This window comes from Crocodylus porosus, unplaced genomic scaffold, assembly GCF_001723895.1.
Source record: "Crocodylus porosus isolate Cpor-Errol unplaced genomic scaffold, CroPor_comp1, whole genome shotgun sequence".
NCBI classification, from domain to species: domain Eukaryota; kingdom Metazoa; phylum Chordata; order Crocodylia; family Crocodylidae; genus Crocodylus; species Crocodylus porosus.
Genome location: NW_017728937.1, coordinates 1,132,260 through 1,143,750, shown reverse-complemented (window position 1 = coordinate 1,143,750; position 11,491 = coordinate 1,132,260). Strand labels below are relative to the sequence as shown.

Here is an 11,491-nt window from a genome sequence, read left to right as displayed (position 1 = left end):
ATTGGATGCTTATCTTGCTGGGATCCTATGACCCCAGCTGACTTCCTGCCCTTTGGGCAGGGGGCTGGACTCAATGATCTCCCAAGGTCCCTTCCCAGCCCTAATGTCTATGAAATCCTTAAGGTTTCATTTCAATTCATTTTGTATCATGCCCACAAGTTTACTTCACCTCCCCAGGGACCAATAACACCCATGAGAAATTCATGGCTGAATGACTACATACAAAAGGGTGCAGAGGCCTTTATACCTGGTTTTGCAGGAGCTACTATATAACAGTTGTTTCTTACTCTGCTTTGGGAGTGACCCTATTGAGAAACGACTTGGGTCTTGACCAGACCTCAGTCTGTGGAGCCTTGGGCACATTCAAAGTCTAACTTGCTTTATTTTTATACCTGTGCTGGAATAAATGGGTCAAGCACCAGGCTGGGCAATCCTGTCTCCCTTGAATCTCTGCCAAATACCAATGCTCATTGCCTGGGGAGCAACTCTTATCTTGTAACATTGACTCTAATCAGAGCCAGAGGCAGACAGCAAGTACAGTGTGGCTGACACAGAGCCCTGGTCACAAAATCCTTCAGAATGAAAGTGGGCATCATGGCATGAGCCTCCCAGAGCAAAATTCCACACTGTCCCGGTCTCTGTTTCATGCACACACTCCACTCCACTAGTGCTGTGACTCCTGCTATAACATCATCATCAGTTCATTTAGCTCCCAGGACCAGCTTGGCATCTCAACCATATACACTAAAGCATGAGCTCTGCCCTAACACATTTGAGTATCAATGGCATTTTTTTTATATCCTGTCTTATCTTGTTTGAATAGGTTACTGTCCAACCAAAAACCAGAACTAAAGATACATAGTACAAACTGCTAAATCATTTCATACAGACCTTGTTACTAACTTTTAAAATGTGTATCTCCTGTAAAAATTCCATTGCATGAGATCAGTGTTGTATACTCCATTTAACTATTAGTCTCCTGCTTTTTTATGAAAGCAGAGTGAATTTTCTGGTAAAGAAGCTTTTGTTCAGACTGAGGCTTCAGGAAAGGAGAACAGCCCCACAGCAAAGTGGCCAACATGATTTATGACTTAATTAGTTTGCAGTCGCACACACTTTTCCTCCAGCCATCTTTTCTAAGTAGTGTTAGGAACAACTTTCTTTGCCCTCACCTCCCAGAAATAACATTTCCTCTCCCTCACAGTACTGATGGGCAGAGAGTAGATTGGAAATGCAGCCATTCACACCTGGCCTCCACATCACTACTACGCTCTTGAAGAAGTCGGGATGGGAAATGGTGGATGAGCGGAGAGATGCAGTGTGAAGCTTCAGTCCTTGATTCAGTTCGGTAGAGATCTGCCCCAATTCAGTGGCTGAATCTCTGAATCCGAATTGAATCAGAGGACCCTTTAATCTCTCCGAATCAAATCGGAACCTTCTAAATTGATTTGGAGAGATTCAGAAAGATTTGGACAGAGACACAGCTTAAACGTTTTTTCTACATACCTCTAGGTAGCAGGTGGCTTGTGAAGGCTGCAATGCTGGGGTGCATGGAGTGTCCCACAGAAGCACAGGGGGTCCCCCCCAGCATGCTTGGCAGCAGACCCAGAAGTGGGCCAGAAGCAGTTCCAGTCCATTTCTGGGTCTGCTGGGGAGCGCGCTGGGGGGCCCCTCTGCACCTCTCCAGCTCAGCGACTGGTGCCTCCTGGGTGGGTGGGGGGCACCTGGGGTCCCCTTGCGGCTGATCGCCAAGCCGGGGGAGCATGAGGGGGTGGGCTTTGCGTGTTCCCTGGTGGACTCAGAAGTACTTCTGGTACACTTCCAGGTTCGCTGCCAAGCACATGGAGGGCCCCCCCCACCTCCGCGTTCCTGTGGGCAACCCACATGCCCCAGCATCGCAGCATTCACAAGCTGTGTCTGCTACTACATGGTCTGTAGAAAAAACTTCTAAAGCTGCGGCTATGTCTGAATTACTGATTCGCCAAATCAGCATCGAATCTTCAGATTCGGATTCAGCTGAATCAAATCAGGGACAGTAAACTGAATCAACAAATTGAATTACTGTTCCTAATTCAGGCTGACTCCAGATCCAAATCGAATAGAGCCCACTTCACACGCACCCTACCACGTATGTATATACGAAGTAGAGAAGGACAATCCTGGAATCGCATCAGCTCTGCTCCTGAAGGAACCAGAGAACTCAGACAGCTGGCACGGCCCCCTACCATGGCCCTGTTTTTTCAACAAACTTGATTGCCTATTAGATATAAAAACCCAAATTTAAAATGCACTAAACCAAGTAAAATATTATGTATGATAAGCTCACCGTGCAGCGTGGGAGAGCCAGTCCAGTTTGTTACAAGCTATTTTTCTTCATCTCAGAGTGAGTGAATCACCACTACAGGATGAAATTCAATTAATGCAATTTTCAATGCAATCCCAGCCCACTCCCCTCCCCTCACCCTCTCTCTGGGCCTCCTTCTCCACCTCTTTCTTGTTTAAGACTACTGCTTTTCTTTGTCTGACATAAGCTTTTCTGCTGTGCCACTGCTTAATAAAACATACTTACAAATTAGCTAAGAAATAAGGGCTTCCATTACAACAGAGAGGAACAAATTCTACAGAGATTTATCAGCTCTGAAACAAACTATAGCATTTGCCAACTTGTGTCACATATGTGCCATATACAGATGTTTAGAAAGTGCTCAAGTTCTGGAGGCTGAAAGCTAAGCATTTACGGAAGCAAGTTCTGATGTGCAGAGAAGCCGAGCACTTATAGATCATTCTGACAGCAGCAGGAATCAGTGGTATTCATCTCATATTATTTTATTAAGAGAATCACAACATTTGGCATCCTGCTTATAACCCACACCTCCAGGAGGCTTATTACAAAAGAATCTCAGCTTTCACTGGTTAAAAAAATAGAAATGTGTCTGTTACATGGTTTTGGAGGAAGACAGAAGGAGCCAGCATTCTTCTTTGTTTGGGCACTTCAGCAGGGGCAGGGCAGGATGTACTTCACCCTAAAGGAAAGAGGCACTTGGAAACTATGGTAGTGAGTGCCAATATGGAAGCTTGAGTACATGAGGATGAAGTGCCGGTTGCATTCCAGTGCCAAGGAGCTCAGATTTTGACTTTTCATCTTATGTCCCCAAGATCCTCAATGGTAAGATTTCCTTTCAGGTTGCTGAAAGTAACAAAAGAGGGAAGGGACAGAAAGAGATGGGTGGGCCACATTATGTGTTGGCTTTGCTACTGTGCATGACAGTATGTGAGATCAAAGAGCCCCTGGCTGCCATGAAATGCCCCACCAGCATCAAGGCAGTAGTGTAAAAGGAAGAACAGTGTCTGTTGAAGTTAATACACTGAATTTAGATTTTAACTTAGTGGCCAATGACAGAACACAGGTCCTTTTCCTATGTTTAAAACCTGCGCCAATATAAGTACTTTAATGTTTTCCTTTAAATGCAAAGTAATGCCGATTATCAGCATTGGCAAATGAAATTCAAGCAGTTGTCAATTCACTGGACTTGATTAGATCTCCCTGAAGATCTCAACAGTCTTTGTCACTGCAGTTTTTTTTTACTTCAGTTGTTATTTCCCCACTTTCAGATGTTAATATATTAACAGCAGATAATATATGTTAATATATTAACACCGCACTCTCAAATACATTCTAGATATCTGTTACAGGCCAAATTTGCAAGAGAGATGCTTCTTTCCTGCAGGAACAAATTGCTTCAGTAAATGAAGTTCAAGGTGTAAACCTGGATTCTGGCATTTCTTAGCTGCATCCACAATCAGGTTGAGAGAACGGCCCATTTATTATACACCAATTAATCTGGTGGGTATAAAAATGAAGATGCAAAAACAAAGGCCCAGCCTCAGTTCATTGGTAAGCTTACCCTCAGTGCATCTTTCCTTTAACTCCAAAGGCCAATGAGAGGCAAACTGGATCAGCCAGGTATACCTGGTTTGCTGGCACTGGGAAATATTTACAGTAAATGATCATTTTACTTTTCTCTTTTTCTCCCAGTGCAGCAGCAGAATCCTTCTCAGAATGGTCTTGGTGAAGGGCATGCTGCTGACCCATATCCATCTTATTGTCCACTGTAATCCCCAGATCCTTTTCTGCAGAGCTGCTGCCCAGCCAGACAGCTCCCAGCCTGTACTGGTGCATGGGACTGTTCCCTCCTAAGTGCAGGACTTTGCACTCATCCTTGTTGAACCTCAGGAGATTCCTTTTGGCCCAATCCTCCAATTTGTCTAGGTCACTCTGCATCCTAGTCCTACCTGCCAATGTATCTACTATACCCGCCAGCTTGGCATCATCTACAACCTTGCTGAGGATGCAATCCATCCCACCTTCCAGAACATTAATAAAGACGTTGAACAAAACTGGCTCCAGGACTGACCCCTGGGGCACTCCATTTGATACTGGCCACCAACTAGACACTGAGGCATTTATTACTACCCATTGAGACTGACAATCCAGCCAGCTTTCTATCCACCTTACAGTCCATTCATCCAACCCATACTTCCTCAGCTTGCTTGCAAGAATCCTGTGGGAGACCGTATCAAAAGCCTTGCTAAAGACAAGGTATATTACGTCTACTGGTTTCCACGCATCCACATAGCCATTTATTTCATTTTTGTATCACTGGGTGCATGTACACCAGATGCTGACTCTGCAGTAGGCAAAAAATACTGCATAGTAGTGCATCACACCAAGGACAGTGCTAACATGCTACTGTGCAGTATTAGGCTACTGCACAGTAGCATCACCTAAAAAATGTTCACTGGTGTTATCCAAATTGGCACTACTCTGTAGTAATTCTGGTTACTGCGCATTTGTTTAGTACTTGCTAATACAAGTACTAAAATGAGTGCACAGTAATGACTGCGTAGTAATGGAGTTATGCTCACTGTCTCTACTGGTTGAAATGGGAACTGCTCAACTGAGCATCAGAAGTATTTTTCTGAAAAATGTTGAAGTAATTTTCACTTGGAAGGGATTAAAAGAAGCACAATTTTATGTTATTTTCAAAAGAATAGGATACAGTTCAACAAAGACAAGTGCAAAGTGCTGCATCTAGGGAGAAGGAATCACCAACACATCTATAGGCTAGGGGATGACCTTCTCAGCAACACAGCAGCAGAAAGCGATCTTGGAGTAATAGTTGACTCCAAGATGAATCTGAGCCATCAATGTGACAAAAAAAATCAGTAAAGCTAACTACACTATCATGCATTAGCAGGTGCATCACGAACAGGTCCAGGGAGGTGATATTTCCTCTCTATGTGGCATTAGTCAAGCCACAGTTGAAGGACTGCATCCAGTTCTGGGTGCCGCACTTTAAGAGGGTTGTGGATAACCTTGAGAGGGTCCAGAGGAGGGCCACTCGCATGGTTAGGGGCCTGCAGGTAAGCCCCTATGAGGAGAGACTGAGGGATCTCTTCAGCCTTCACAAGAGAAGGCTGAGAGGGGATCTTGGGGCTGTTTACAAATTCAAATCGGGGGGAGGGGGGCAGGGGAAGGAGAGGAGGGGAGTAAGAAATAAAAGATGCTCTGTTTACCAGGGCATCCCACTGGAATAACCAGGAGCAATGGCCACAAACTGACAGAGACCAGATTTAGGTTACACATCAGGAAGAACTTCTTTATGGTAAGGGTTGCCAGAATCTGGAATGGGCTTCCAAGGGAGATGGTGCTCTCTCATACCTTGGGGAACTCTACGAGGAGACTGGACAAACACCTGGCTGGGGTCATATGAACCCAGCACTCTTAACTGCCCAGGGCAGGGGGTCAGACTCAGTGATCTACTGAGGTCCCTTCTGACCATAACAACTATGAAGTACCATAGCAGCAGGTAGAAATAATTTAACACTTCAGTGTTTTCTTTAAAAATGAGTATTAAGAATTAAAATATCATTAATTTTTGACAAAAATACAAACCTAATCAACTGCTCCTTGGAACAGCAATTACTACAGGACAAGCTCTTCTCCATTTAGTCCTCAATTACATGTGCACTACATGTTATAATTGTTGGCAGCCAGATCACTTAATTCTCCAAAGCCATAGGACTTCTCACTGTGCCCTAGCCAGACATAAGGCTTGTTGCTCTTTGCTTTGCCAGCTTGTTCCAACACCTTCTCCCTGGCTTGCACTTTCTGACAGTGACTCACCTTGAATTCCTTCCTCAAAGTTCTTTCTTTCTTTTTAAGTGACTGGGATGTGGGCAGTCAGGGTAGGTCATGTGTGTAGCAAGGACAAGGTCCAGAAGCTGAGGTCAGGAACCAAGTCATAAGGGAAGTGGAGTCCAGGGGCAAGCCAGGTCAGGAACCAATGCCAGGAGTGGAGAGCTGAAGTCAGAAGCTAAGATCAGAAGCTAAAAGGCAGAATCACAAAAAAGATCCAAGTAAGCTAAAGGCAGAGCAAGGCAGACTGCTGTCTGGGTAACATACTGTTATCTGCTTTGAGCTTATAAGGTCTTGTACAAGCAGGGCCCTCTTTCCGTAGCTCTGAAGGATGACTCAGCCTACTCCTTGACTATTTCCAACTGGGACCTGGGTTTAAGTCTTCTCCAGTGGAGGTAGATTCATTATACTCTCCTTCCTGAGACATTCACAAACCTCCTTTTCTTCTACACTGGTCTCCTCCTGCCCCTCGGGTACCCCATGGGTCTACATGTCCTGTCTCTCTACAGCAGTGATTCTCAACCATCATGCCACAGCACTCTGGGATGCCTTGAGATCCTTTCAAGAGTGCCCTGGGATGCCACACAGTGTTAGCCCTGTTAGGTATGCACATAGGACTCACAAGATAAACCCAGAGTTTTCAAATAGGAATCCATACTGTCAAAAACATTCTGACCTGCTGTGATCTTTCTGAGTACTTCTGGACAGAAGAATTGCACTATCATTTTTCTGTAGTCAAAAATGAGAGAAAACAAAGCCCTGGCATTTTCCAAGGTGTGCCCTGAGTCTATAAAAGGGTAGCTTGAGTCTGTCAAGGGGTACCTTTAGTCCAAAAAGGTTGAGAACCACTGCTCTACAGCTTCCCCTGCTTAAGACATCTTTTACTCTTGCCAAGGTTTCTGCTCTACCCTATCCAATCCATCCTTCTTCCCTCAATGCCACATCCCACCTTCTCCTCTTGCTGCTTTCCCTTTTCCTGGGCTCCTCTTCTCTCGTACGGGAGCCTCTGAAGTGAGGTACCTTCATAGGCAGTGAGATCATGAATACCCAGATTTTCAAAACAAGCTAGAAGATGTGGATGCATCTTCTATTACAGTAGTGCTTAAGCTATGGACCGCAGACCAGGTCTGATCCTTGAAATGACTGGATATGGCCCACAGCACAGATCAGCGGTGAGCAGCTCAGCCTAGCGTACTTCTTTTTCTGCCCAGTGCCATGCTGTTGGTCCCCTCCGCTGCCCTCCTTCCTCTCTCCCTCTCCTCTCCCTGACCCTACACCAAGTGCTGCTTACTCTTTCTTTCTCCTTCCCCTGTCCCTAAGCAGGTGCTGCTTACCTGAGATAATCTCTCTCCCTTCCCCCTCCCCCCTTATGTCAGAGGCTGTTTACCAGAGATAAAATAACCTCCTCTTCTCTCCTCTACTTCTTCCCTCCCTCTGACATTGGCAGCTATCCCCTCCCTGCATCTGTCTTCACTGCCCCCCTTCCCAGAAGACAGTGGTGCCATACAAAGAGACTAAAAAGGCTAGGACTCTTCTGTTTGAAAAGGAGAAACCTGAGGGGGCTATGATAAAGGTCTAATAAAATCATGAAGGATGTGGACCAAGTGAACAGAGAAGTGTTGTTCACCAAGTCCCAGAATACTAGAAATAAGGGATACCCGCTGAAATTAGTAGGTGACAGGTTTAAAACAAACAAAATAAAGCAAGCAACATGTAGTTAACTTCTGAAACTGACTGACACAGGAGGTGGTGGAGGCAGACAGCATAGCCAGGTTCAAAAAGCAACTGGATGAATTTGTGGATGATAGATCTATTAATGGCAATTGAACATAACAGTTGGAGATGGTTCATATGGCATCTCTAAACTAATAAAGGGGAATGCCAGGGAAGATACTGAATAGGGGATAGACCACCTCTAGAGATACCTGGTTTAATGCTCTCCCACTATAGCATTCATTTCTTTCACTGTTGGATACAGAATACTGGGCTAGATGGACCATTGATCTGACCCAGTATGGCACTTCTGACATGCTTATGTTCTTAACAAAACAAAGAATAAAAATAATAATATTCCACTATCAAACTCCTACCAAAATAGTAGAGAGTTTTTTAAAGGAATCTTCAGTTCTTCTCTTGCTGGTGCTCACTTGCCGCATGCCAGGCCTATCACAAGTTACACGGAACAAATAGATAATAAGTTCCTTTCTGATAAATTTGCTTTGGACACATCTTGTAGGCCTTTGATGTCTATGCCATGAGTCACATGTTGCTCTCAGTTATTCCCTGTTCACATTGATAACTCCACTGTTATCATTTGCTCTAGAATGACAAATAGGCAACTGAGGATAGTTTAACCTCACAGCTGTGTTCTCACCTCACTCGCAGCAAAACCTGCAGAAAGTACACTGAGAAATTCTTCTTCCAGTATAAGGCAAGCTGTTCTCTTTTCCACACTGCAGGTCAGCGATGAAACCTCTGCTTGGGGTGACTGTACAGGATCTAGAAATGGGTACAAATTGAATAGGCCCCTCTTTTAAAAAATATTTCAAATTCAGGTGGAAAACAACTTCAGGTGGGAGGTGGGAGTGGGGACAGAAAAGAAACACCAGCTGCTGCAGCCCTGCAATTGTACTAGTGGCGGCAGCAACCAGAAGTTGCTGCTGCCCCTTTGCATGGCAAGCTGTTCCAGGTGCCCAGCCATGTGGTTAACAACTTTGTGTCTAGGTCAATGCTCACATTATCAAGACTGATTTTAGAAAGGTCCAGATACTTAATTTCATTTGCCTAAACCCATAGCTTCGATTGGACAGAAGGCAGCCTTATGTGAGAAGCTAAAATTTCCCAGCTAGCAGGAAGTAGACTCCTCAGCTACTTTTCAAGATTTACTTCTTTATATGCTCACTATGGACTCCTACAGACATGTGGGGAGCCTGCTGTAATGTGATGGAAATCAGCACATTGGAGCAGACTCGATTAATCAAGCGCAGAAACTCAAGGACAGAAATTGATGCACTCTAGCAGCCTTCTACATCATATGCATCAGTGTCCCCATGCTGAAAAAATGGTGGCAGGGCACACTGAAATAAAACACGTTTGATGAGCTTTAAGTCAAAGTGCCCTGCCACCATTTTTTCAGTGTGGGAATGCTGATACACGTGACAGGGGTGCTTTTAATTAGCATGGCTCACTAATTAAAGGCCCAGTGCTGCCACACACCAGAGCACATGTAAAAATGCCCTGATTTGCAGCTCAGACAGAAATTTAAGATGGAAGAGATTTACACCAGTTATTCCACAACAACAGATTAGAAAATGATTGGCTATGCTGCAGTACCCTGAAGTACTGCAGAGAAAGACCTGGAGGTTACAGTAGACCAGAAGCTGAATATGAGCCAACAGTATGCTCTTGTTGCAGAAACAGCCAACAGCATACTGGGAGTGTCACTTGCAAATGGAAGGAAGTGATTCTTGCACTCTGTTTGGCAATGATGATGCCTTACCTGGAGTACTGTGTCCACCGGTGGGCCCCACACTTCAAGAAAGATGTAACAGCTTAAACACATTAGTAACAGAGACAGTAGTTAGCCATGCTAGTCTAGAATTAGGCGGATGGTAGGACAAGGTGGCACCTAATAGACTAACTCATTCAGAAAGGCATGAGCTTTCAGTGGCTACAGGCTACTTTGTCAGATGCTATAAATGGACTTGCAGAAAGCAGAGGTACTAAATAGAAAGAAATGAAGTCAGTTCTAACCTCCTACAATAACACACCATCCCATGACAAGGAAGTTGATGTCACCCACAGCCCTGAGCTTACCTTGGGCAGATCATTAATGACATTTACCCCCTCCTGTAAAATGATGACCACCTCTTGTGCTGTTGTGGGTAGCTAGATAAGCATTGACATAAATGTTTGTTCTTATGCTTTTGGGATATGGCAATAAAAAGTTAGATAGTAGATGGGTCTGTTGCTTCTTTCTGGCTGGGTGGTGATAATTAAAGGAACTGTAAGTGTACCTTAATTTTGCATTAAAAGGTTAATCATTAAGGGAATTGTAGCTGTCACTTAATTCTGTGTTTAAGCATGCAAAATAGGTCCCAAATGTAGGCAGGCTGTAGTCTTGTCTTTAAGAGCCAAATGGTCCCAATTTGTGGTAACATATGCAGATGCTGTAGGCAATTAAAATATTTATTATGTATCCTGAGCATTATTAGAGTTATTTTTCTTCCCTTGTCACAAGCAAAGCTGTGGTAACTTGACAATACAACTGGTCCTTTTTTATGTTGTTTACAGTAAAAACAAACTGGCCAAACTAACCAGCCAGATAGGATGGACCCAAAGAACCACACTTCTGGCTCACAGTAGAAGTCCATGAACCAACTCAGAAATCCAGAGCCACCTAAATCAAATAAATTCAGAATAATTCCCTCTGCTGGGGATTTACCATAGCCTGCTAATGTTGTCTTGCATTGAGTTTGCTGCTGCATGGCCTTCAGTTGCCAGCTTCTAAGAGGTGCACTGCCACCAATCAACCAAGATAAGGCAAGTCCAAGAATAACAGATCCCATCATGACCCTCAGTAAAACCTATTCTTAGTCAAGAATAAAAACAATTAGATTTTAACAAAAATACTACAGTTGATTTTGCACTTGATTACCAAATCTGGGGCTGCTGACTTCCAGGCAGATGTGGCCCAGAGGTGCAGCAAGGCAGTTTTGCGTCCTGGGGCGGAGCAACACTCAGGGCAGTACTAGCTGCTGTGGTGCTCTTGGTGGCAGTGGCTATTTTTGCACTCCTTCTCCCCCCCAGCATCTCCACAAAAGCAGTGCCTAGGGCTATTATCCAGGTCATACATGCACCCTTATGCAAAATGGTGTAGCCCATTTTCTTTGCTGAATAGCTCCCATGAAGTCACAAACATGCCACCCACTTTTGCCATCTACAACTACATACAAGTTTAGTTTAGTACTGTTTGTGAACATGGGACAGAACAAAACTTTGGATGGCGCAGCCTGGGACACTCTTCAGGTATGGAAGTACCAATGCTTGAAACCCTTTCGAAAGAGGAACCTTTCAAGAGGGGACCAGTGGTTTGTATATTGTAATTATTACGTATGAAGAAGCAGAAATGAATCAAATGTTGCAAAACATGCTCCAATGTTAATATTCCTTCACTGAGGGTTCAAGTTGTAACAGTTGTGCTACATTTGAATTGTTCTCAGCTCCTTCACACATAACAATTAGAATATACCAGGTATTGTATTTCATAGACATTAGGGCTGGAAGGGACCT

The 11,491-nt window shown here is 44.2% G+C and overlaps 1 long non-coding RNA gene across 1 annotated transcript in view; it reads right to left on the bottom strand.

The window, feature by feature from the left end:
• Positions 1-2,801: 2,801 nt before the first annotated feature.
• The window catches only part of LOC109318165, an 11,275-nt gene continuing 2,585 nt past the window's right edge, over positions 2,802-11,491 (bottom strand). The window contains exons 2-4 of the long non-coding RNA XR_002103196.1: positions 8,574-8,698; positions 6,188-6,390; positions 2,802-3,187 (exon numbers count right to left, since the gene is read on the bottom strand). This is a non-coding gene — a long non-coding RNA (uncharacterized LOC109318165). The remainder of the gene's footprint in view (positions 3,188-6,187; positions 6,391-8,573; positions 8,699-11,491) is intronic.